The sequence below is a fragment of the Bos taurus genome, chromosome 22, assembly GCF_002263795.3.
Source record: "Bos taurus isolate L1 Dominette 01449 registration number 42190680 breed Hereford chromosome 22, ARS-UCD2.0, whole genome shotgun sequence".
NCBI lineage: Eukaryota > Metazoa > Chordata > Mammalia > Artiodactyla > Bovidae > Bos > Bos taurus.
The window spans coordinates 38,564,893-38,589,004 of NC_037349.1; the positions used below are offsets into that span (position 1 = coordinate 38,564,893).

The 24,112-nt window shown below is 41.2% G+C and overlaps 1 protein-coding gene across 19 annotated transcripts in view; it reads left to right on the forward strand.

The window, feature by feature from the left end:
- The window catches only part of CADPS (calcium dependent secretion activator), a 471,511-nt gene that overhangs the window by 134,615 nt on the left and 312,784 nt on the right, over positions 1-24,112 (forward strand).

The following is a 24,112-nucleotide window of genomic DNA, read 5'->3' on the forward strand; positions in this document are numbered from 1 at the left end:
ATTAAAATAGATGCTCTTTATCAGTCTGCCTCTGACATGATCTCACACCACCATTGATGTGGGCAGCATGACTCTGGTGACCAGTTCCTTTAAATACTGACATTGATGAGATAGATCCCTCTGACACCATCCCTTAAAATAGCCCCAGACTAACCAGAACAGATTTCACCTGAAGTCTGTACTTCAAACACCCTGCAATCAGGTTTCAGAAATTATAGATACACTCACTAGTTTTCTCATAGATTATACTCAACTCTGCAGTACTCTATCCACTCATAGGAGCAAAGACATAGAACTGAAATCATATTCTTTTCATTTGCAAAAGTATGCTTGTTTTGTTTTTTTTGTTTTGTTTTCTATTTTCTGATCCTTCTCCCTATGAGAGAGAGCAGTTCATAGGTGCTTTCAATCTAGAAACATGCATATTTCGTTGTATGCATATTGTGTTTTAGGGGAAAGTATAATCTGATTTCTGCTGCAGTTTTCTGATGGTTTCTGTGATCTCTCTGTGAGGTACTGCCAGGAACTTGTTTTCATCTCAAATGAAAGAGGATGTTTAACAAAGAGTGACTGTATCAGTTACACATCTACTGTCTGTTGAAAAATGAATGTCCATCAAACCAGTTTTTTTAAAAAAAGCAAGGAGTCTTAATAAATATCTCCATATTTACACACACAATTTTTTAAAGACGATCGTGTTTGAAGTTTCATGGCTCTGGCTCAGAAAAGAGTTTGCTCATACAGCATAATCATCCTTGTAAAATCATTGAAAACTCCTATTATGAAATCAGTGTTGTTTTTATTTTCCCAAACTCTTGAGAAGAAGCAATTATATAGGCATTTGAGTTATCATCTGAGAAATGGGACTAACACAGACCTGCTTTCTATTTTCATAAAATGCAAAGATGATGATTTATTTTAAAAGTTTAAAGAATGCAAAGCACCCTTTTTCCTCATTCTTTCTAGTAACCTCCACATCTGGAATTGACTTAATGCCCAGTTGGATGTACCAGATGTCTGCAACTTCCTACCCATATTAACTTAACTTCATGAGTTTTCCTTAACTGTTCTGTTCTGAAATGTGCAGACATTTCTCCTTGAAAAACACTTCAGAGGTGTTTCACTTTTACATATTTTTAAATGAAGATAAATCCTTCTTAGGGAAGCAACCCAACTAATTTCCAAGGGGATATGGATGAGTAGAAGCTAAGAAAGTTGTTTCTTCATGTTTCCGTTCTGCTCTTTGAGAACAGCGTTTCTTTCTGGTTGTGTCCTTATGATCTCACTCGTAGCTCCTGGAAACGTGGGGATCTGAGTCTAATCTTCTCCTCAGCCATCATTTGTGCCTCCTGGGCAGCAAGGTAACATACATACTGCAGTTAAATGAAGATGACAGTATTCTGTTCATTTATCTTCTCTGAATTTCTAGAGATTTTTTCATATAATCCAGAAGACTTGAGAAGAAACACCTGGAATATAATTTCCTAATGTATAAACATCTTTGTATTTTCAGTATTAAATTCCCCACCATTTCTGAACTACTAACTGTCTTCAGTTACCTTCATTACCTTTCCTCCAGTCCATCATTAATGTGGCTTTTGATGATGTGATCTTGTTACAGGGCTCTCTTCCATGGACTTGATTAACACTTGGCAGCTTTTCAAATAGTTTATTAGACTCTGAGCAGAAACCTCACATTATCAGCTTTCAGCTGTGACCCGGATTACTGGATCGTATCTATACCTCATTATAGAGTCTTTCATCTCTATTTAAGTAGATATTTTTTTTCCCCATAGAATCTTTCATCTCTATTTAAGTAGATTTTTTTCCTAATCCATAAGTCTCCAGAAGATCTGTAGTCTCAGAATTTGCTTCTTGTCCTGGCTGTATTTCTTAATCACTTTTCTTGGCTCTCTGTCAATATTACATTTCTTTGTACATAATAGTTTTTCAATAACTACCTACTGAAGAAATATTTCAGCATCTGAGGGGGTGGACCCAGCAGACTGGTATTAAACACTTTTATTTAGCAGTGTACTTTCATTATTCCTAAGTTCATTCATTAATTTAACAGATGTTTTACCTGCTTACTGTGCACTAACCACCATGTTTCAGATACTGGGATAAAGCCTAAACTTTTCTGTTTTCTCACAGACAAGCCCATGTTTTACCTCCTGACAATCTTCCTCTTTGCTCACCCCCAAAACAACTCCCAGTGACTTTTATAGTTTTTTCCTGCTCAGAGTATTGTATTTGTTTTCATTGTGTTGCTGTGTAAAAATTGCCACAAATGCAGTATTTTAAGATACTACCCATGTATTATCTCAAAGTTTCTGTAGATCAGAAATCTGGCATTACTTAGCTGGGTTCTCTGAATGCTCAAGGACTCATAGGGCTGGAATTAACTCTGACTGGGCTGTGTTCTTATGTCAACGCAGCTGTAGAAGTCTTCAAAACCAGCCGTAGAGAGAGAGAACTTGTGGGTGTTTCAAGTCTCTGATTAATCAGGACTTCACTGTCAGTCCACAGGTTAAGAGTTAGCTTTCCAGTGCTGGGGGCATGGGTTCCATCTCTGATTCAAGTCTGCCTCTCTGCTGAAAAATCAAAACATAAACAACAGAAGCAATATTGTAACAGATTCAATAAAGACTTAATGAATGGTCCACATCAAAAAAACCTTTTCAAAAGAGAGGATCTTTATCACCTTAGTCAGTCCCATCCAGGATAACCATCCTTTTCTATTAAAGTCAACTGATTAAGAATTTAAATTACATCTGGAGAATCTCTTCATTCTTGTCATATATTATCAGTTAGAAGCAAGTCATAGAGTCCCCCCAGATTTCCCTGCTGGCTCAGTGGTAAAGAATCGGCCTATGCCGATATCCTCCTGATGCAGGAGATGCAAATTCGATCCCTGGGTCGAAAATATTCCCTGGAGGAGGAAGTGGCAACCCACTGCAGTATTCTTACCTGGGAAATCCCATGGACAGAGGAGCCTGGCAGGCTATAGTCCATGGGGTTGTGAAAGAGTTGGACACGACTTAGCAGCTAAACAGCAGCAACAACAAAGAGTCCCCCGACCTCAAGGGCAAGTGAGTAGAATGGTAGTCACTGGGGGTCATCCTGATTTCTGCCACAGTTGCTCTCCCCCCATTCCAGTGTCATAGAACTCCTTCAAGTAACCTTTTAAGAGAAATTCTCCCTTATCATTCCGCCTAAAATAGGCTTATCCTTGTTTGGGATTTGGTTTTTTCTGTAACAGTACCTTGCTTTTTACCATCATAGAACATCACTCAATCTGAAATTACCTTGCATCAGTTCAGTTCAGTTCAGTCACTCGGTCATGTCTTACTCTTTGCAACCCCATGGACCGCAGCACGCCAGGCCTCCCTGTCCTCCACTGTCTCCCGGAGTTTACCCAGACTCATGTCCATTGAGTTGGTGATGCCATCCAACCATCTCATCCTTTGTCGTCCACTTCTCCTCCCACCCTCAATCTCTCCCAGCATAAGGGTCTTTTCCGATGAGTCAGCTCTTCACATCAGGTGGCCAAAGTATTGGAGTTTCAGCCTCAACATCAGTCCTTCCAGTGAATACTCAGGACTGATCTCCTTTAGGATGGACTGATTGGATCTCCTTGCAGTCCAAGGGACTCTCAAAAGTCTTCTCCAACACCACAGTTCAAAAGCATCAGTTCTTCATACTAGTTGATATTGTTGTTGTTCATACTAGTTGTTTCCTTATTATCTGCCTCCCTCTCCTGATTCATTTACTTAAGAGCAAGGACCGTGTCTTTTGCATTCACCACTCTATGGCAAATACTTAAGCACAATGCTAGGCACACAATAGATGTTCAACTAAATATTGACTAAATCACTAAATGGAGAGGCCAAGGCATTGATGGCCTTCGGATGCTTAAATGCCCATATTCTACAGAGGTGTGTTTCCTCCTTTGTTTCCCTTGAGGCAAAGTGCAGCAATGAAACAGACATGTTAGTCTGAGACCAGAGTCAGACTGCTGATTCTCCTGTTTTATAGTGTGGATTTCACATGAGATTCACAGAATGCCGGTAGCCATAAAATAAACCTTCCCTGGTCGCAAAGAGTCGGACACAACTGAGCGACTGATCTGATCTAATCTGATCTGGTCACTCCCTGCCTGTCTCTCCCATCACAGCGTTGGAGGACGAAGTACAGAAATTAAATTCACTCGCTGCCTCTAACAGTCATTAGATATTTGATGGACTGCTGGTTTTCAGTGGCTTTGCCTGCCAGATGTACTTTAATTCAGCATTCTTGGGATATGGAAAGAGATCAAGATGTATGCACCCCCATGAACATGTTCTCCTCTGTTAGCAGAAGCAAAATTAGTGGGCATTGAAGATGTGGAGGGCACAGGGCCTGATAGCAATATTTAATTTCCCAGAGCAACAATTCTCTGATGACCCCATTGGCACTTTTCATGATGGAGTCATCAGAAAATTCTTACTTCTCTATCAGTTCTTCCTAGAACACATGGTTAGACATTTCTGTCTAACTGTGCCTGCTATTATGGTGAGATGGACTGCAATGGAACTTTGAAATTGAGAGGCAGTGGGTATCCTGGATCTGAGGAACAGGAAATTGGCATTTTCTATGCAGACTTTGAAACTGCTGAAGACATTTTGCAAAGCTCTTCCCTTTTTTGCCAAAATGGAATTACAGATATACTGGATTTATTTGAAGTCTTTTCATAAGCATTGAACCACAAAATTGTAATCAGAGGTGTTAAAGAGGTGTTCTTTCAGAAAAGGACATACAGAAATAGTATTTTCTACTTTGCCACCTTTCACCAAATGAGGGAAGCTATTATAAACCACTCTAATCCAGCTATGCAAGGGGAGATATTTTACAGGTCTTCTGACATGCTTCACCAACCCAGACTCCCCATGATCATTATTTGAATTTACTTTATTCTTCTTCAATGATTCAAACCTACCGTTTGCAGAAACTTGGATAATAGAGTGTTGTTTACTGATTAAATTTTGTGGTTAGCTTTTTTGTCTTCACTCTTTGTGCAAGTATACATAAAACATTGTGGTTCTTTCCTGCCCAGCTTGTGAGTGGTTCTGTCTTTCATAATAGACTCTTATTCAGGGAACACCTCCCATCCATGTCCGACCTCCAGTTTGAACAGTAATAATACCTATCAGATATGAAGCCTTGACCACATGCCAGACACTAAGCCTAGTACTTTACATACATTATCATATTTAATCCTCATAATAAGCTTGTAAGCTAGTTATTTTTACCCACATTTTAATAAGCAACCTAAAAGAGAGAGAAAGAAGTTCAACAATTTTTCCAAGGTCAGTCAGAAGTCAGAAGCAACCTGGATTTGAACTCCAGATTGTATGACTCAGCCTCCGAGTAAAATAAATAAGTTAATTTTTAAAAAATCAGCTCTTTCATGCAATTGCTGCAAATAATGGTGATTTTCTATCAATATAGAAGGCTCTGAAGAGTAAATAGAAAGTTTATCAATCCTGCCTTTATTCTAGGAAGACAGATACGTGTGTATTGTACTCAGTTTTTCTGAATCTCTTTTAATATAGACTGTTCCTTTATTCCTAAAATTTATTGGAGGAGAAGAAAGGTCAGCTGACACTCAGTTCTTTGCATTTTCTCTTTTTTTCCAATTTTTGTTGGAGTATAATTGATTTACACTGTTGTGTTGGTTTCTGCTGAACAGCAAAGTGGATCAGTTATACATATACATAGATCCACTCCTTTTAAGGTTATTTTCCCATATAGGTCATTACAGAATATTGAGTAGAGTTACCTGTGCTCTATAATAGGTCCTTAATAGTTGTCTATTTTCTATATAGATGTGTATATATGTCAATCCCAATTTATCCCTGCCCCCACTGTTTTCCCCTTGGTAACCATGTTTGTTTTCGACATCTGTTAAACTGTGTATTTTCTAGTTAGAATTTTAGTGAATGTGTCTTTGTTCACTGGTAACCAGTACAGTTTATGACTGCTTCACTCATTTAGGTTCTACTGTATCAGTACTAATGTGTCCTGATTTCACTTTTAGAAACATACTTCAAGCCTCACAGTGTTCAGAGGATGATTAAGAACAGGAAATGTTCGTCTTTCTTGCCTGTCCTTTTTAGCCTGTAATCAAGCCAGTAGGGGAGAAGGCAATGGCACCCCACTCCAGTACTCTTGCCTGGAAAATCCCATGGATGGAAGAGGCTGGTAGGCTGCAGTCCTTGGGGTCGCTAAGGGTCTGACACAGCTGAGCGACTTCCCTTTCATTTTTCACTTTCATGCATTGGAGAAGGAAATGGCAACCCACTCCAGTGTTCTTGCCTGGAGAATCCCAGGGATGGGGGAGCCTGGTGGGCTTCCATCTATGGGGTCGCACAGAGTCAGACACGACTGAAGTGACTTAGCAGCAGCAAGCCAGTAGGAGGACTTGAAAACATGTGTTGCATAATGAACACCTTCCTGGGTTCAGTGACCCCAGAATTAGAACAAAGTTGCTCTTGGGAGAAAAAAACACACCCACAAAAGCACGCATGAGTTTTCACCTTACAGAGGTTTTCAATGAAGAATTAAACCAGGGGTTGCTAAATGTTTTAGGCTTTGTGGACTTTGCAGCCTACTTAATAGCAGTAGCCGACTCTGTGCAACTTGTGCAGAGTAGTAATAGCAACTACTTAATTCTGTCATTGTAGCAAAAGCTACCATAGGCATTATGCAAAGGAATGGGCGTGGCTGTCTATGTTCCGGTAAAACTTGACTTATAAATCAAGCAACTGGCAGATTTGACTGCAGGGCTGTAGTTTGCCAACCCCTGAGTTAAATAATATATCACATCATAACAGAAATAATTCTTTACTTTCCACAAAGCTGCCCTTTGAATATCAGATGTTACTTTTACAGCCCCAAAGGTTTTTAACATGGAACTTAGACTGTCCATGTCCATTCTGTGAACAGTGGGACATCATGGTGGTTAACAGTGTTGGCAGTGAAGACCATCATTACATAACCCAGAAGTGAAGTCTGTGCTGTTGAATTCTTAATATACTTGACCCATTTCAGTCTTTTTTTGTTTTTTTTTTTGATTGGTTGATTTTATAGGAGAAAAGTACATTTTAGTAAAGAAGGAAGTCAACAGTGAATTTACCTTACCACTGTACATCTTGGACAAGTCACTTACCTTCCTTAAGCATCGCTGTGCCTCTCTGTAGAATGTGAATAATACAGCATGTGCTTCACTGCATTTTTTGTGGTACCATGGTAAGACTCAGGACTTCCATTCTTTGGTACCTACCCAAGAGAACTGAGTATATTTGTCTACCAAAAGATATTACCAAGAATATTTATAGAAGTGTCATTGCCAGTAGCCAAAGATTGGGAGCAACACAAATATCTATCAACAATATCAAGTGATATATAAACCATAGCATAGTTCTACAATATAATATTCAAGCAGTTTAAAAATGAAGAATAACACTGGTACATTCAACAACAAAAGTGAATTTCGCAGACATTTATCTTGAATTTCATTTATCTTGAAATTCAGTTACATTTATCTTGAAATTCAAGGTCAGGAAAAACTCATCTATGGTGACAGAAATCAGAATAATAATTGCATCAGCAGAGGGAGGAGGGGAAACTGGGTAGGTATTGATTTGAAGGTACTCAGATGCTGGGAATGTTCTATTCCAGTAACATCCAAAATGGCAGCCACTTACCTCGTTGAATTAAATTTTAAATTCAGTTCACACTAGTCACATTTTAAGTGTTCAGTAGCCACGCATGTCTTGTGATTGTCAAAGTGGACAATGCAGACACCTCACCAAGTCCTTTTGGACAGCACTATTTACTGTATCTTGAGTAGGATCGTGTTTTCATGGTATCCATCTGTGAAAATTAACCAAGTTATGCCTTTGGAATTTACACTTTATTGGAGCAACTTCACTTTCACTTTTCACTTTTATGCACTGGAGAAGGAAATGGCAACCCACTCCAGTGTTCTTGCCTGGAGAATCCCAGGGACCGGGGAGCCTGCTAGGCTGCCATCTATGAGGTTGCACAGAGTCGGACACAACTGAAGTGAGTTAGCAGCAGCAGCAGTATATATACCTCATAAAATATGCTTCAAAATAAATACGTTTTACCTTGTAAAATAAGAGGGAAGTAAGCAAGAAAGAGAAACAAAAAGAAAAAAAAAGTATAAATAAGGGCTTTTTAAATTTTAATTTTGAAATTAATATGGGACATGACCTCAGGAAGAAAAAGCGTAAGAGCTCTGTGCAGAAATATCAAATAAAACTTTCAAGCTAGATATTATTTCTCATTAACTTTAATTAGACTCCTTTTAGGTTTACAGGCTTAGCAAATTATCAAACCAAAAATAAAAACCTTAGGCTCTGCTCTCAGGCAAATTTCTTCAAATTCTGAAGCATTCATGAATGCTCTTCTGGTATCATAGCCTTTGTTACATCCCTGTGTAACTAATCTGTTTTGCTAATTAGATTCCATCATGAAGCAAGGTTTCAATCATTTTCTGTCCAACACCAGCATCTTTGTTTGTGTAGAGTTGTATGAGCCCCCATCCTGCGCAAATACATTCAGAGTAATGAGTTAGATTAGAGTGGTCTGATTTCTGTTTTATGAAAGTTAATTGAAAGTGTAACTTCAGTCTTTGTTACAGAAACCTGATTAACCCACTGCTTTATCTTACATGTGCAACAAAGAATCCCTTTCAACTATAGTAGCTTTTAGATTATCAAGAAGCATAAAAGAAGCAGTCTGAGAATTGTAGGTCAATTGTAGGCCTCTCACACTGGATATAAACACATGTGTTTGAGCAGAGTGGAATAAATCAGAAGAGCTCTGTGACCTTGGATAACTTCTTACGTTCTCTGAGCTTCAGTTTTCCTCGATTTTTGCCTTCCCTGGCTCTGCAAGGAAGAATTATTGTTGCGCTTCCTTTTGTTCCCAGCACAAGACATGGCAACCACGGAGCAGCAGAGAGCACAGTGACTCTGTAGTACTGTGCACATCCTCTCCCTCTGCACTGTGAGCATCTGGGGTCTGTGAAGTGTATCATTGTTTCCTTAATACATAGGCCACTGCCTGGCCTGCAGGATATCTGGAAAAAGGTCTTTTGAGTAATTGAGTCAGTAAGTGAATGAAAGAATGAAGGAGTGCTCTATTATATATTGGTTTGTAGCCCATTACCCCACAAGTTACTTGGGCTTGAAACAACACACATTTATTATCTCATAACTCTGGATGGTCAGGGATTAAGCATTGCTTAGCTAGGTCTTCTTTCCCAGGGTTCCTTACAGGCTACAGTCAAGGTATTGTCTGCAGCTACAATCCTCCCAACTAGGGCTGATTCTGCTTCCAAACTCACTCTTTTTTGTTGGGAGGATTTAGGTCCTTGTGGACTGTTGGACTGTGCCTTTCCAACATGGGAATGGGACTTGCAGCATGGCAGCTTGCACCAGCAAGAGAGAGTTTGCTAGGAAGATCGAGTTTGCTATAATTTTTATAAGCTAATCACCAAATTGACATACTGTAGTTTTTGCTGTGTTTGTTAGAACCAAGCTACTTGGTGCAGTCTTCACTCAAGCGGAAGAGATGACATGAGGATATGAATATTGAGGTGAGGATCATTGGGGTCGTGTCAGAAGCGGCCTACCGCAAGTGCCTTCTTCACAAGACTGCAAGGAAGTTCAGAAAGAGACAGTGTCTGTGAAACATACCCTTGCTGTTTGCTTTTCCTAATTATTCTTTTTCCTAGAATGAACTTCCTCACATCCTACTGATATTTCATATTTTAGCTTCAGTGCTGCAACCTCCAAGGGGCCTTCACTGAATATGAAAATGTGACCCTTGAGCCATTCTTTTAATCCAGCACCCATTTTTTTTTCCTTTTTGGCACAAATTGCCATTCATATTGTTTACTTATTGTCAGCCTCCTCCACAAGAAAGTGAGCTTCGTGAGGGCAGGAGCCCAGCCTGTTTGATCTCTCCTCACTAACAGCACCTCACACATATTAGGCCTCAGTAACTATGTGTTGGGGAAAAAATGTATTTTTAAATCCTTTTTTATAGTTCATTTGCTTTGTAAAATTAGCACCAGTTGGAGTCGTCATCCTTCAGATAGTTTTCAGGTACTTAGAGCTGTCTCAGAGATGGGGACTGTGTTTGCTGAGATTTGAAAGTATGCATCCCAACAAAGCCAACCCTCTCTGGGTATAAGTTATTAATAAATTGCCATTGCAAATTTGGCTTACATAATTTGAGAGGTAAGAAAATATTGGGGCACAAACACAAATGATAGTGACGTTTGTGTTGGGTTTGTGTCACCTCCCTTCCCTGCCTTCTTCACCAAGCTCATACTTTTAAAGTAGCCGACAGCCTTGCACCCCGTGCTACCCCTCTTAGCTCTGCCCCCTTCCCCAGCAGTAAGGTCTGCCTGTCCATGCTGTAAAAACCCCTGTTTATTAATAATGACATGCCAGGCATTGTACTAAAAATTTTGCCTGTGTTCTTCCCAGTTCTCACCACAACTTTTACACAGGAGACAAGTGGAAATAAGTTTAAAAATTCAAGGCAACCGGACTTTCAAGCCCAAGCTAATACCATCAGCACCACCCACTCTGCTTCCCAGCACATATTAGAAAAGACTGAAGATTTGGGAGTCATTGGGAGATCTAGGTTCTTGTCCTGGTGATACTGCCTCCTTGCCTATGTCTTTTTAAACTTCTCACATATGATCATCTCTTTGAAGGAAGCCTATTAGTATCCCAGGCCAGATACCACACTGTTGGAAGCCTGGACCCAAATGGACATCTAAGACCTGTGCCAAATTCCCTTTAATTTCAGACCTTTATGCTGAAATGTTTAATGAGCCAGAATATATATTTTTCTGTCATGTAGAAAACGATGAGGCCAGTGTCTAACTTGGAGGCAATCTTAGCAGCTTGTGATGGAACAGCAGAACTTCTCTTGAGAAAGGTGACTGTTTTTCTCCTGTAATGTCTAGGCTACAGGCCTGGCTCAGTCTCCAGGGTACCCTTTGCGAGGATGGTCGGCAGAATCTTAGAGGCAGAATGTTGGTCGTAATGTGACTCACTGTCCCAGGTAACCATGTGTGGTGAGAAATGAACACGGTCCCTGTGGCAGGCACAGGCTTTGTGGGTGTGTTCGCTGATGGTAGTGAGCTGAGTGTGGGGAGCAGACTTAAGAGGGTGAGGGCAGTTCAGTGTCGGGCTGGAGTAGTATTGGCATGTTCAGCTGGATAATTCATCCCTGTGGAGTTTGCCCTGTGCGTTGCAGTGCATTTACCAGCATCCCTGGCCTCTGCTCTCAAGATGCCAGTAGTTGACACACTCCTCCATTTGTGACAAACAGCACGTCCCCAGACATTTCCAAATGTCCCACAGGGGAGGGCAAAATTACCAACAGCTGAAAATCACTGGACCATCAATAGTGATGTGATATGGTCAGGCTTGGCTTAATAGGTTGTAGTAACAAATCACCCCAGCATCTCAGTGGCTAAAGCAATCTATTTCTTGTTCCTGCTGTATGACCATTGTGGGGTGACAGAGGGAATCTGGACTTCATGGTTACTCAGAGGTTCAGACTAATGGAATAGCCAACATTTCCCATGTCATGGGTGCCAGGACAGAATACTCCAGTGAGTCTCAAACCAGCCATTAAATGCTTCATCTCAGAAGTTTCACACCATTTGCTCTCACAACCCTTGTATTATGCCCAGATTCACAAACCACAAGACCAGGAAGTGTAGCTTTACCATGAGCCTAGTAAAGAGGAGAACTAATAATAGAAATATTTAGCAAGTAGCATTAACAACAATTTGAGATGCAAAGGAGGTCTTTCTCCCCTATTAATATAGAATGAGAAAGTGTTAAAGGCAGGATATACAAGGTTACCCGGTATTTCTAGAGACAACAACAGCAAGAATAACTGTGATGCAATAATAACAATTTGAATTGTGCTAATTATGTGTCAGACAATCTAATTCTCACATAAAAACCCAATGAGTGGAGTCCTTTTCATTTTTGAGACACAGAATACTTAAGTAACTTGCCTAGAGTCACACAGCTAGTAAGTGGCAGGAATGAGATTTAATCCCAGGTCTCTCTGACGTTAAAGACTGAGCACTTAAACCCCACTTTACAGGTCAGTTTGACTGTTGTGCAAATGGCTTTCTCTCCTTTTTGGGTTGAATGAGCAAGGTGTCCCTCCAGTAACCTGCTCAGCACCTTTGTGGTTTAAACTGGAAGCATAATGGACATGTGCTGGCAAGTATGTTCCATCCCTACGTCCCCTGACCACTTTTCTTAAGGAATCCCACCGACCTTGAACATTTGGAAGAGAGCCATCCAGTCGCCCCATCATGAGGTGATCATGCTCAGAGAAACAAATAGAATGATTCCAGTTACTCAGAGACGGCACTGAGCCCCACATCAGCTTCAGTCCTGAGAAAACTACACCAAGTCAGGCAGTGGACTCAGCGATGTGGATACTTGAGGATGCTGTAACCAGCCCATCTGGAATCCATCTAGTGTCTCTAGGTCCTAGATGCTGAGGCCAGAGGATTAATTACAAAAGCTAGTACAGATAACAATGACTAACATGTATGCTTGGGGTGGTTATAAGTATGCATTGTCTTATGCAGATAGGTACTTTTAATATTACCATGTTTTTGCTTTAAATAAGCTTTAATAGATTAATAAATTATGGTAGTACATAGATATTTCTGAATCTTTGGTATATAATGTATATCATTAATCACCAAGAGCTTATAGAGTATATAAGTTTTGGGGAGGAAGAAATTTTCCAGTATTACCATTTTTGGAGACAAGGAAACTAAAGCTGGGAGAAATAAACTAGCAGTTTTTTGGTGGGATTCCAGATTTGATTCCAAATTTCAAGTTTTTACCCATTCTAGCAGATGTGTGAAGTTGCTTAACATTTTAAACCAACACATGCATCTCTTTCTAGTGACTTTCATGCCCCTAGGACAAGCTTATAAAATTTATTTCTAAGAGAAAGGGGGATAAAAGACGAGAGATTGATTTCATTTTCTTTTCCCCTTGGTCCAAAGAGTTTACCTGAGAATGACTAAATTCATCCTATCTAAACAAAAATATTCAGACGTTCCCAAGCAGCCTTCACAATGAGTTAACTCGGCCATTACTCAAGATCTTATCATTGAGAGAATCTTGAGATTTGGATATGAAATGACGCTGGGTCAAAAGGCTCCTTGAAGTTCAAACTCCAGTTTTCAATGCCATATGTAAGGGGGCTATTAAAGATCTTTGGTAATAATTATTGTTAAGAGAGAAAGGTAAAGAAATGAGGATGTGAGGATGTAGTAGAAAAATGAAAAGCTGAGACATGACTCTTAGTATCTTTCAAAGAATTTAAATGAATTTATTTAAGGAAAAAGTGAGATGAGTGTTAGTTTTAAGAAAGACTTCCCTATTTAAGTTGGAAACAATTTTTTCAGTGAAATAAAGAGCATATTTGACTTAGTTCCAGTTTGGTGGAGAAGACTACTGTGGAGAAAACTGTTCTGAATACTCTTGATCATGTAGTTGATGGATGTTAGAATCCACTTTTTGATATATACTTAGGAATAGAATTCTGAATCATGAGGCACATAGACATATTCATCCTTCAGTATCCGTGGGGTACTAATTCCAGGATCCCCTGCAGATGCCAAAATCCCTGGATGCTCCAGTTTCATTGTTTGCCCAAGGTCCTGCAGGTTCTGCTTCTGGTTGGTTGAATCCACAGATGCAGAACCATGGATACGGTGGGCCACCTGGATAGATATTCAGATGTTCTTCCTCAGTAGGTGCTGTCAGACCATTTTCCAGGGTAGTTCTACCAGGAAACTGCTACCAGGAATGTGAGAGAATCTGGGTGCTTCACATTTTCACCCACAAATAGGCCTTATCTATGTCATCTTAAAGCAATGACTTTTTAAAAAAGAGTTGCCTGTTAAAATGTGTATAATTCTGTGTAACTCTCCCACATCCCTGTGCATACCAGATAAAACCAAAAATAGAGCAAGAACTTAACTCTCTGGTGGATGGGTCTTCTGATCTTACTGTGATATTATTAAAAAAAGAGAATTTTGATTCTCTCTTGATTTGCTTGGTGGCAAAAATATAAAGGGAGCAGAAGGGTTAATTACTTTGAGCTGAATATTGTTTTTACTTTCTTTTACCAAAATTCTGTTTTATTTCTTCCTAGCCATTGATCAATACAGTTAATGAGTCGCTTGAAGATACTGTACATCCCCAGTATGACTAGAAACTGAATAATCTTGGGTCCCTGTTATTAAGGATAAAGAAAACTAGCCTTCCTAATAGAGTGTATCTCATGCCATAAGATAATTCTGTCTCTCTTCCCGTGCAGGCCAGGTCAATATTCCTGCTAGCAGTAGGCAAATACTCTATCCCTTTGGTATTTGTAGCTAAGGTCCAATCTACTGGGATTCCCCAAGGATTGTTTTTGTTGAGTCTGAGGGGTACGACTATTTCATTTCGTCTAGAACCAGAGTTTTATTTCAAATTTGAATATAGGAAAGTCAAGAGCTTCAGTTTGCATAAAGAGGTATAAATGCATTACTTATGCTGTGAAGCACTATGAAGGAAATTGGTGTAATTACTCTTCCAACCGAATGATTTTAAAAGCCCCTCTGTGAACCTGAAGTGGCCATTTCCTTCGCTGTCCCCCGACCAGGGTGGATCCAGGCCAGGCCAGAGTCACCAGCAGTAGCTGCAGACAGCCACAGTCCAGTAGCATCCTTCAATTATCTAAGGATGGAGCTTTAAAATACCCACACGGCTCCTCCCTCAGCCTGTTTCTCTCCCATTCCAGTCCTTCTGAGCCGTATGTTGGAGTATCATCCTTCCTGAGAGGATCATCCTTCCTGAGAGATGCTAACTTCTCTTTCATATGGGGAGTGGTGATAAATTTTCCTGCTAGGCATGTGTGCTCCTGTATCATGTGAGGTCCTGTAGAGCAGCTCTTCTGCTGCGGCTGAGATTCCAGCAGTCTGTGTATGGAGCATGACACCTCCAGAGCATTTAGGAGCAGGGACTAGTGTCCTGTCTTTAGCAACTAGTCCAGACTTGATCCCAAGGCCTTACATGCAGTGTAAACTGACTAACAATATTGACGAACATACCACTGCTTTCTGTATGTCAGGTGGTGGTGGAGCATTTTGCATGTACTAACTCATTTAATCATCACCCAGCCCTAGGAGGTGGGTACTGTTCTCATCCCTGTTTCACAGTTGAGGAAATGGAGACACAGAGTTGTTAAAACTTGTCCAAGGCCCCATAGCTAATTAGTGCTAGCGTTTGGGTTCAAACCCAGTGGATCTGGCTCTGCTACACTTTACTTTCCCTTTGAACATTTATGGAAGAATTTACCTGGGTTCCAGGTTATTGTTATCTCTGAGCAAGGTCTAGACCTGCATTGTCCAAGGCAGTAGCCACTAGTCACAGGTTGCTAATTTAAGTTAATTCATTTCAGTTCAGTTGCTCAGTCGTGTTCAACTCTTTGTGACCCCATGAATTGCAGCACGCCAGGCCTCCCTGTCCATCACCAACTCCCGGAGTTCACTCAGACTCACTTCCATCGAGTCAGTGATGCCATCCAGCCATCTCATCCTCTGTTGTCCCCTTCTCCTCCTGCCCCCAATCCCTCCCAGCATCAGTCTTTTCCAATGAGTCAACTCTTCTCATGAGGTGGCCAAAGTACTGGAGTTTCAGCTTCAGCATCATTCCCTCCAAAGAAATCCCAGGGCTGATCTCCTTCAGAATGGACTGGTTGGATCTCCTTGCAGTCCAAGGGACTCTCAAGAGTCTTCTCCAACACCACAGTTCAAAAGCATCAGTTCTTCGGCGCTCAGCTTTCTTCACAGTCCAACTCTCACATCCATACATGACACTGGAAAAACCATAGCCTTGACTAGACGGACCTTTGCTGGCAAAGTAATGTCTCTGCTCTTCAATATGCTATCTAGGTTGGTCATAACTTTCCTTCCAAGGAGTAAGCATCTTTTAATTTCATGACTGCAATCACCATCTGCAGTGATTTTGCATTAAGTTAATTAGAATTTACTAAAAATAAAAATTTAGTTCCTTGTTCATGGTAGCCCAATTTCAAATGCTCACTAATCACATGGGGCTCTCAGCTATCAGTTCAGGTTAGTCACTCAGTCGTGTCCGACTCTGCGACCCCTGAACCGCAGCACACCAGGCCTCCGATCCATCACCAACTCCTGGAGTCCACCCAAATCCATGTTCATCGAGTCAGTGATGCCATCCAACCGTCTTATCCTCTGTCATACCCTTCTTGTGCCCTCAATCTTTCCCAGCATCAGGGTCTTTTCAAATGAGTCAGCTCTTCATCTAAGTGCAAATATGGAATGTTTCCATCATCTAGGACAGTTCTGTTAGAATTTAAATTTGGAATAAAGGAAGCAAGATGGAGAAGTACAGGTGGGGTGTTGAGGACAGGATGAGGAATTCAGATATTGGCAGTCCACAGGAAGGGAGGAAAGGCAGACAGACGAAGGCTTCCAGCTGGCCTGGGGGACAGGCAGCCAGCCATGTTGGTGCATATGCAGTCTACTGTCTCATTGCAGTGGCGATGGTCATGCATCCTGGGTCCAGTCAGGAGTGTGCTGTGTGTCAGAAGAGTGACTGAACTTCTCTATACTCCCCTTACCTGTGTGCTCCTGAAGATAGTTGAGGGGTTGTTGCACGTGTTCAGCTGTGGGGATATATGATGAGATTTGCCTTTTAGGAAGGTGTGTTTTGGAGGTCTCCTGGAGAGGATTCATGACAGAGAGAAATCAGTCAGGGAAATAAATTAGGATGCTGTTGCCCACAGGTGGGCCTTTGAATTGGTGACAGTTCTTGCCAGAATTTTCACTGATCCATCGAGAAATAAGGAAACTAAAGACTATGTTGTGCTGCGTATGTGACCATGTAGCTGAGAATTCCACTGTTCTATTTGTACTTTCTTGTGTGCATGCTCAGTCATGTCCAGCTTTGCAACCCTGTGGACTGTACCAGGCTTCTCTGTGCATGTTATTTCCCAGACAAGAATACTGGAGTGGGTTGCCATTTCCTTCTCCAGGGAATCTTCCCAACCCAGGGACTGAGCCCACATCTCCTGCCTTGGCAGATGGATTCTTTATCACTGAGACACCTGGGAAGCCCTGTACTTTCTTGAGAATCCCTTACTATTCAGAGATTACTGTTTTTTCTACCTTTTTGATGTCAAAATGCCTTTTGTTTGTGAAATAACATTCGTAGTACTATAGTAGATGGTAGGGACTTTTTTTTAATGTCCTTACTTGACAAAATGTATATCTGTGCCTTAGTCTGTTTTTTAAATTATGAGTCCTAGTCCATGAATTTCCCAAATCTAGGAACTACAAAGTTAGACAGTTTGACAGTGGTGCCCAGGTGAGAGTTGACGAGTTCTTAGGGAAAGGAAGAGGCACATTTCAGAGCAAATGATATAAGCCATAGACAAGTGGATGGGGAAGAAGTCAAGGAGGTAGAGAGTAAGAGTCTCCAAAGAGTCTGTGGTTTCTCCTTGCCTGTGAGTGGAGCTGGGGGAGGAAGAACTGACGTGAAGTCCTATGGAGAAGCCCTTACTTCTCTGGCATCCCTATTCCACTGGAGCTCCTGGCCATACCCTGAGCACACACACATCAAGGTGAAGTGCATGCAGGGAAACAGTTGACTTTCCTCCCCTGGCACCAGAAAACCGCAGGCAGGGTTCCCCTGGACACAGCAGGACCCAAGTGAGGCCGCCTGACCTGTGATGCCCTCTACCTGGTCCCCCTCCTCTTCCCTGCCCTGGACGCATGGCCCTGGGAAGAAGGCTGCCTGTGGCACCTCAGTGACCCCCACCCTTCTCTGAGACAGGAGTGCCTGCTGTGCCTCTCAGACAGAGCTTGCAGAGGCCGGAAAGGGTGCTACCAGTCCAGCAGCAGGCTTCTTGCATTTTAAGCAGCATATGCAAATTAAATTAGCGAGGGTTCCACTTCATCTCCGGAGCAGCTCAGCTTCACTCCCCAATAATTCCCAAGCCAAACTGACCCAGTTTGAAATTAAAATCAAGTTTATTTTTAGAGGAATACATTTTCCCTATCCCTCAGTCTCAGTGGATGCTTTTTCTGTTTGGCCTGATAAACATACAAGTACATTATCCCCAGACCCACTGAACCCTTCTGACAGCCACTTGACAGATAAAAGGCCTAGCAGAGTCGAGCTCATGTATATTCAGATGGTGGGGGTGAGCCCCTCACCCTGTGCTGCTGAAGAGGGTCTGTATACACTGGGTCCCTTTTTCTCCACCTGTCTGCCAGTCTTAATGTTGGTATTAGGGTCCCTTGAGCCAGAGAAACCTTAGAGTTTAAGGTGATTTAGAGCCTGGTCACAGTTGGGTTCAGCAGAATCTACAGGCATTCATTGGAGACCTCTAATATCTCCTTGTGATAAAAATCTGTCACTCTGAATGGCCTCTTTGCAGTCAGATCGAATAACATTTTTCATCCCAGTTGAAGGCTTTGAACGTTCTTTGGTAGCACTTTCTCCAAGGAATTGTTCACAGAATGTGTGGTTAACATCTGGATCTTTTCTCAAAACTGGAAGCTCCCTGAAGGCCCCAGCCTCCTCTGTCTTGCCAGCATCATCCCTGAGCTTAATCCTATGTTAAGGTTCTCAGCACTGAATGAAATTAGCTGCTCACCCAGTGGTTCTCAGCTGGGGACAGTTGGAACATCTCTTCCCCCTGCCTGTATTTTTCAGTATTTGGAGGCATTTGGGGTTCAGCTAGGGGAGCGGTGATACAGGACTCAGGTAGAGGCTAAAGGTCGTGATGGTGCTAAACATCCCCATGACAGCCCCTACCACAGAGCATTACCAGCCCCAGATGTCGTTAGTGCTGAGGTGAAAACATGTGCTGGATAAATCCATTCACGGTTGGTTCTACCTAAGCTAGGAAGGCCGCTCACTCATGGGTTTTGGAGTCAGTCTCCACCTCTCACAAGGACACTGAGTCTGCATAATGTCCTGACCTCTCTGAGTTTAATTTCTGCATCTTAAACTAAGAATTAAAAAAATTACTGCCTTTATACCATTTTTTGTGAGACTGATACGAGATTCTTCCTCTAAAATGTATAAAACCAATCCTGACACATGGTAACTTTTCAGGAAATGCTTATCATTTTTACTGTCATTATTCTTCATGTTACATTTTTAAGCAAGGAAGTTTGGATTCAACTCATACATCAGTCAGGATAAGCTACATTGGGCTGCAGTAACAAACAGCCCCCAAATCTTGGTGGCTTCAAAGATGAGGGCTTATTTTTTTTTTTTTTAATGTTACACATCTACTTATAGGTAGGCAGGGGAGCTCTGATCATGATGACTACTCTTTGATCCAGAAAACTCTGATGGCTCTTGCTCTAACCTAGAAAGGACACACAGCACATGGGCTCACAACACCGGCCAAAACTAGTCACGTAAGCCCGCCCAGACCCTCAAGTTATAGCAAGTTTACTCCTGCCGTGTTAGCTTAGGTAGGGAGTGGATAGATTTTGCTCAAAGGACAAATAAGCAACTTAGACCTTTAGCATAATGGTGGGATGAACTTTTTTTCTTTTGGCAATGGCTGTATTTTTCAGGATGTGTATTTTCCAGGAAAGTATTGCCCTTATTTACAGTTTACCCAATTATACTTAACAGAATACTTGCTGAAGGTGGGCACTGTGCTAGGCACCAGGTGTATAATGATAAACACAAAATCCTTGTACCCATGTGCTCTACAGACCTTTGGGGGAAACCAAGATTCAAGATCTCGCCAATGAGTTTGTAGTTTTAAATTGAGATAAAAACTCAATGCTGGGAAAGACTGAAGGCAAAAGGAGAAGGGGACAGTAGAAGATGAGATGGTTAGATAGCACCACCGACTCAATGGACATGGATTTGTGCAGACTCTGGGAGACAATGGAGGAGAGAGAAGCCTGGTGTGCTACTATGCATGGGGTTGCAGAGTCAAACACGACTGAACAAGAGCAACAACAGCAACAACAAACTCTAAAGGAAAGAATCGGGTCTCTGTGGGGGTATCTGATGTAGAGTAGGAGGTCGGGGTAGCTAGTCTTAACTGATCTTTGAGTTTGATATGTAAAGGATAAGTAACATTCACTAAGTGAATAGAGGGTGAGTGAGAAAAGTGTAGGACACGAGGAACAGTATATGCAAAGGCCTTGTGCCAGGAGAGGGACTAAAACTGCGAGGGATTGAAAGCAGGTGTGTGGGAGAGAGCAGGGCAGAGGCGAAGTGGCTGGTGGGGCTGGAGGGGCAGGCAGGGGCCAGGCCGTGCAGACCCCAGGCAAAGTCTGGTTAGGATCTGATTCTTTTATCTCCACCATGAGCCTTTGAAGCACTTAATTCAAGGAGTTGGCCTAAGAACCCAGAGACAACACTCCCAGGACCTCTGAACTTACCAAAAAGCCTTGTTTTTGGAAGGGCACTGATTCCTTTCCCTCACCAGCAATATTCTGAAATCACAGATCACCTGTACATGCAGCATTTTAAGGCAAATACTCCGAGCCTCTCTCTGCAAACCGGAATCCTGGAGCGTCTCTCTGTAAACTGAAGCTGCCTTCTGTATAGCTGAAGTGTCCCTTTCTTTGTACTTCTCACACTCAGGGATGCCTCCCACAGACTCCGGGAAGGAAATGACATAGCGTCAGAGCAGTGCAACTGCCTGCAGAGAGCAAAGAATTCCTAATGCATCTGACAATAGGCTGTTCCCTTCTGGAAATGTGGGTTGCACTCAGTCTGCCAGAGGGGGAGGGTTGTTGTGTCAGCTCCTTAGCCATAGAGGATTAGCATTGCCAGATCTCCTGCCAAAACTATTATTACTCGCTGAGCCCACCCAGTCTCACATCTATATCTTTACATAGATGTGAAGAATAGAGCAACAGTTACTCAGCTTGGAAACATCCAGGATTCTCAAGCTAGCATTCTAGGAATTTCACCTGGCCAAGCTCATGGGTAGAGGAGAGAGAGAGTGCCTGGCTGTTGCCCTTCAAACTTGCACAGAAGAACAGCAAGCTCTGTGGTCATTTCCTTTTGAGTTGAAAGATACAGTTTAGAAACGCTATAAGGGTAGAGATTATGTAACCCTTGCAGCCTCAGAGAAAAGTTGTCAGTTTATAGTGGGCCATCAGACATTTAAATGGATGGGTTTTTTTAAAATGCATTAATGTTTTTTTTTTCATGAGCATAGCCGTCATTTGTTGAGAAGCTGCAATGGGCCAGATGCTGTGCTAGAGCTGGGACTCTGACAGATGTGAACAGGTCAGATGTATTTTTAGTTCTATGGCGCTTTTATTCTGGTGAAAGAAGATGGACAATAAACATGTAAATAATTAAGTGAAATAATTGCAGATAGTAGTAAGTGTTATGAATAAGATGAAAGAAGACTATGGGATGGAGTGTCAGGGAGGGGAGGAGCGGTTTTGTTAGCTGGAGTGGCCAGGAGAAGAAGTCACTCTGAGAGGTAACATTTGGCCCAAGAACTCAATCATGAGAGTGATTCAGCCATGAGCTGTGTAGAAACAAGTCTCCAGGTGAAGGGAACGGCAATAAGAAAATGAGTATAGGGTGTTGTAGGAGCACAGAAAACAGAGAGGCAGCTGGTGGGAAATGATATCAGAGAGATGGGCAAGACCCAGACCCTTGTCTAGGGTCTAGTAGTCTGTGGTCATGAGTTTGGATTGTATTTTATCCGCAACAGGATACCATTGGTGAATTTTAAGCAGAGCTGTGATAAGATTTCATTTATACCTTGAGAACACTCTGGCTATTTTGTGGAAACTAAGTCAGAGGATGAGCAAATATGGACATGGGGAGACAGGAAGGACCCTGAGCCACAGACAAGTAAGCAGTGAGCGTGGTTGGGAGATACTGAGAAGCTGTCAGGTTCAGCAGGAAGAACAGATACAGGGCCAGAAAGAATTACACCTAGACCTAATATGGGATGTGAGGGAAAAGAGGATGATCGCTGAGTTTCCAAATATGAGCAATGGGATGGATGTAGGTGTTACTGTTAGAGGTAAGAAAAGAGCAAGATCGGGGGTAGTTGAAACCAGAGTTCCTCTTCCGTACAAGTTAACCTTGATACTTCTTTTAGGGATCTAAGTGGGCATGTTCAGGAGGCATGCACATATGTATGGAGATACAGTTGAGGTATTCAATTGTGTAATCAATACCAAATACCACAAAATTAATGTGCATCATTACCAGAACATCTGACATTTCTCTTTTCTTTCATTCAACAAATAGTATGTTTACCTTGACAACATGTGAGATTTTATATTGAGCTCTAGCATATCCAATCTCATTTTGGTTTGTGATGGACAAGTAATTGATTGTTTTGATTGTTTTGAAGACAAAACAATCTTCATTGATTGTTTTGTCTGTCTAGTCTTCAGTGTAATGGATCTATTGAAAAAGAGGGGAATGAATGGCAGATACCAAAGGGCAGACTTTCTATGGCCATTTATGGAAGAATGAATTTGCCCTGCCACTGAGAAATTCTGAAACAACCTAAGATTGAAGGGCCAGCTTGGATGCCTACCCTGTGCACTTCACTGATCTTTTAATTATTTTTGCCTGCTTGGAGTTGGCCTGGTGAGCCATTTATATTTCTAGAATCTAAATTTATGCCACCAGGAGATTAGAAAAATAGGATCATTTGGTCCATGAAGACTAGATTTTCAGACTCTGTGAGGCTTTGACTCTGTCCAAAATACCCTGTAATTCAGTCAAACAACCAATCAAGCTACATGATAGAAGTTAGTCAAGCAAGCAGGTGATAAAGGACTAATATACTCTTCAGCTAATTATACTGATAACCCATTAAGTCTGGTGTGAAAGATTAAGATCCTGTCATCTTCCTGCCCCAGTTCTGTCATTGATAAAGGTTTGGTTTTGAGATAGACACATGGTAGAAAATAGCAGTAAAGTCTTCTTGTTTGGGTGACAGTATCTAATATAATGACATCTAATGTAATGCCACCTTCAGAAAATGGCAAAGTGCTGTGATCTGTCAGACTATGTAGCAGGCAAATGATACAGAATGTTCCAAGTTTGCATAAAGATCTGGCTTACATTTTAAAAGCTATCATTCAGAGGCCTGGATCCTAAGCTTTCTGGATTTTTCCAGAAAGTATCCTACGGATTTAGATTTGCAGTAGTATAAATTGTAATGTTGTTCTGTGCATTGTGGTATGTTGTTTTCTCATTTATAAACAAGAAATACATATGAATTTGCATAGTCTGATAGTATTCTAAATGCTACACTGAATTTTAAGTTACTTAGCAAGTGTCTTAATATTTCATTTTAAAAGATCATATCTATCTTCAGATAGCATTTGTATTAAATGTGCATGTGTTAGTATGAGGCATGGATTCTTAACATTTCATAATAGGAAAACTGTTTTTTACTGGAATATAGCATGGGTATGATGTCTTTTGTGACTTAAATGAATGTAATTTAATGCTTAATTCCCATATTTATCAAATTCCTTTTCTTTACACTATTCTAAGGAGGAAAAACAAGCTCACCAAAATATCAGAAACACAATATGCATTCAGTGAATGTTGAATGAATAAAAACCTCAAAAATTCTGTATAGTACTAATAATTATAATAGTTCAAGTTAACACTCAGTTTTTATAATATCTCAGGCTCCAGGCTAAGTACTCTTTAGAGATTGTCAATGTAATATTCACACAAAATGCTATAAGGTGTGTTTTACCATTATCTTGATTTTAAAAGTGAGAAGATTGAGATACAGAGAAAGTTAAGGTAACTTGTCCAAGGCCCAACAGCTGAATAGAAATGACATTCAGAGCCTAATAAATATTGCAGGCATTGGGTAAACAAAACAAAAAAATTAATTTCATGACACAAATCTATCATACATGCAAAGAATTGTATGTAATATATAAAGA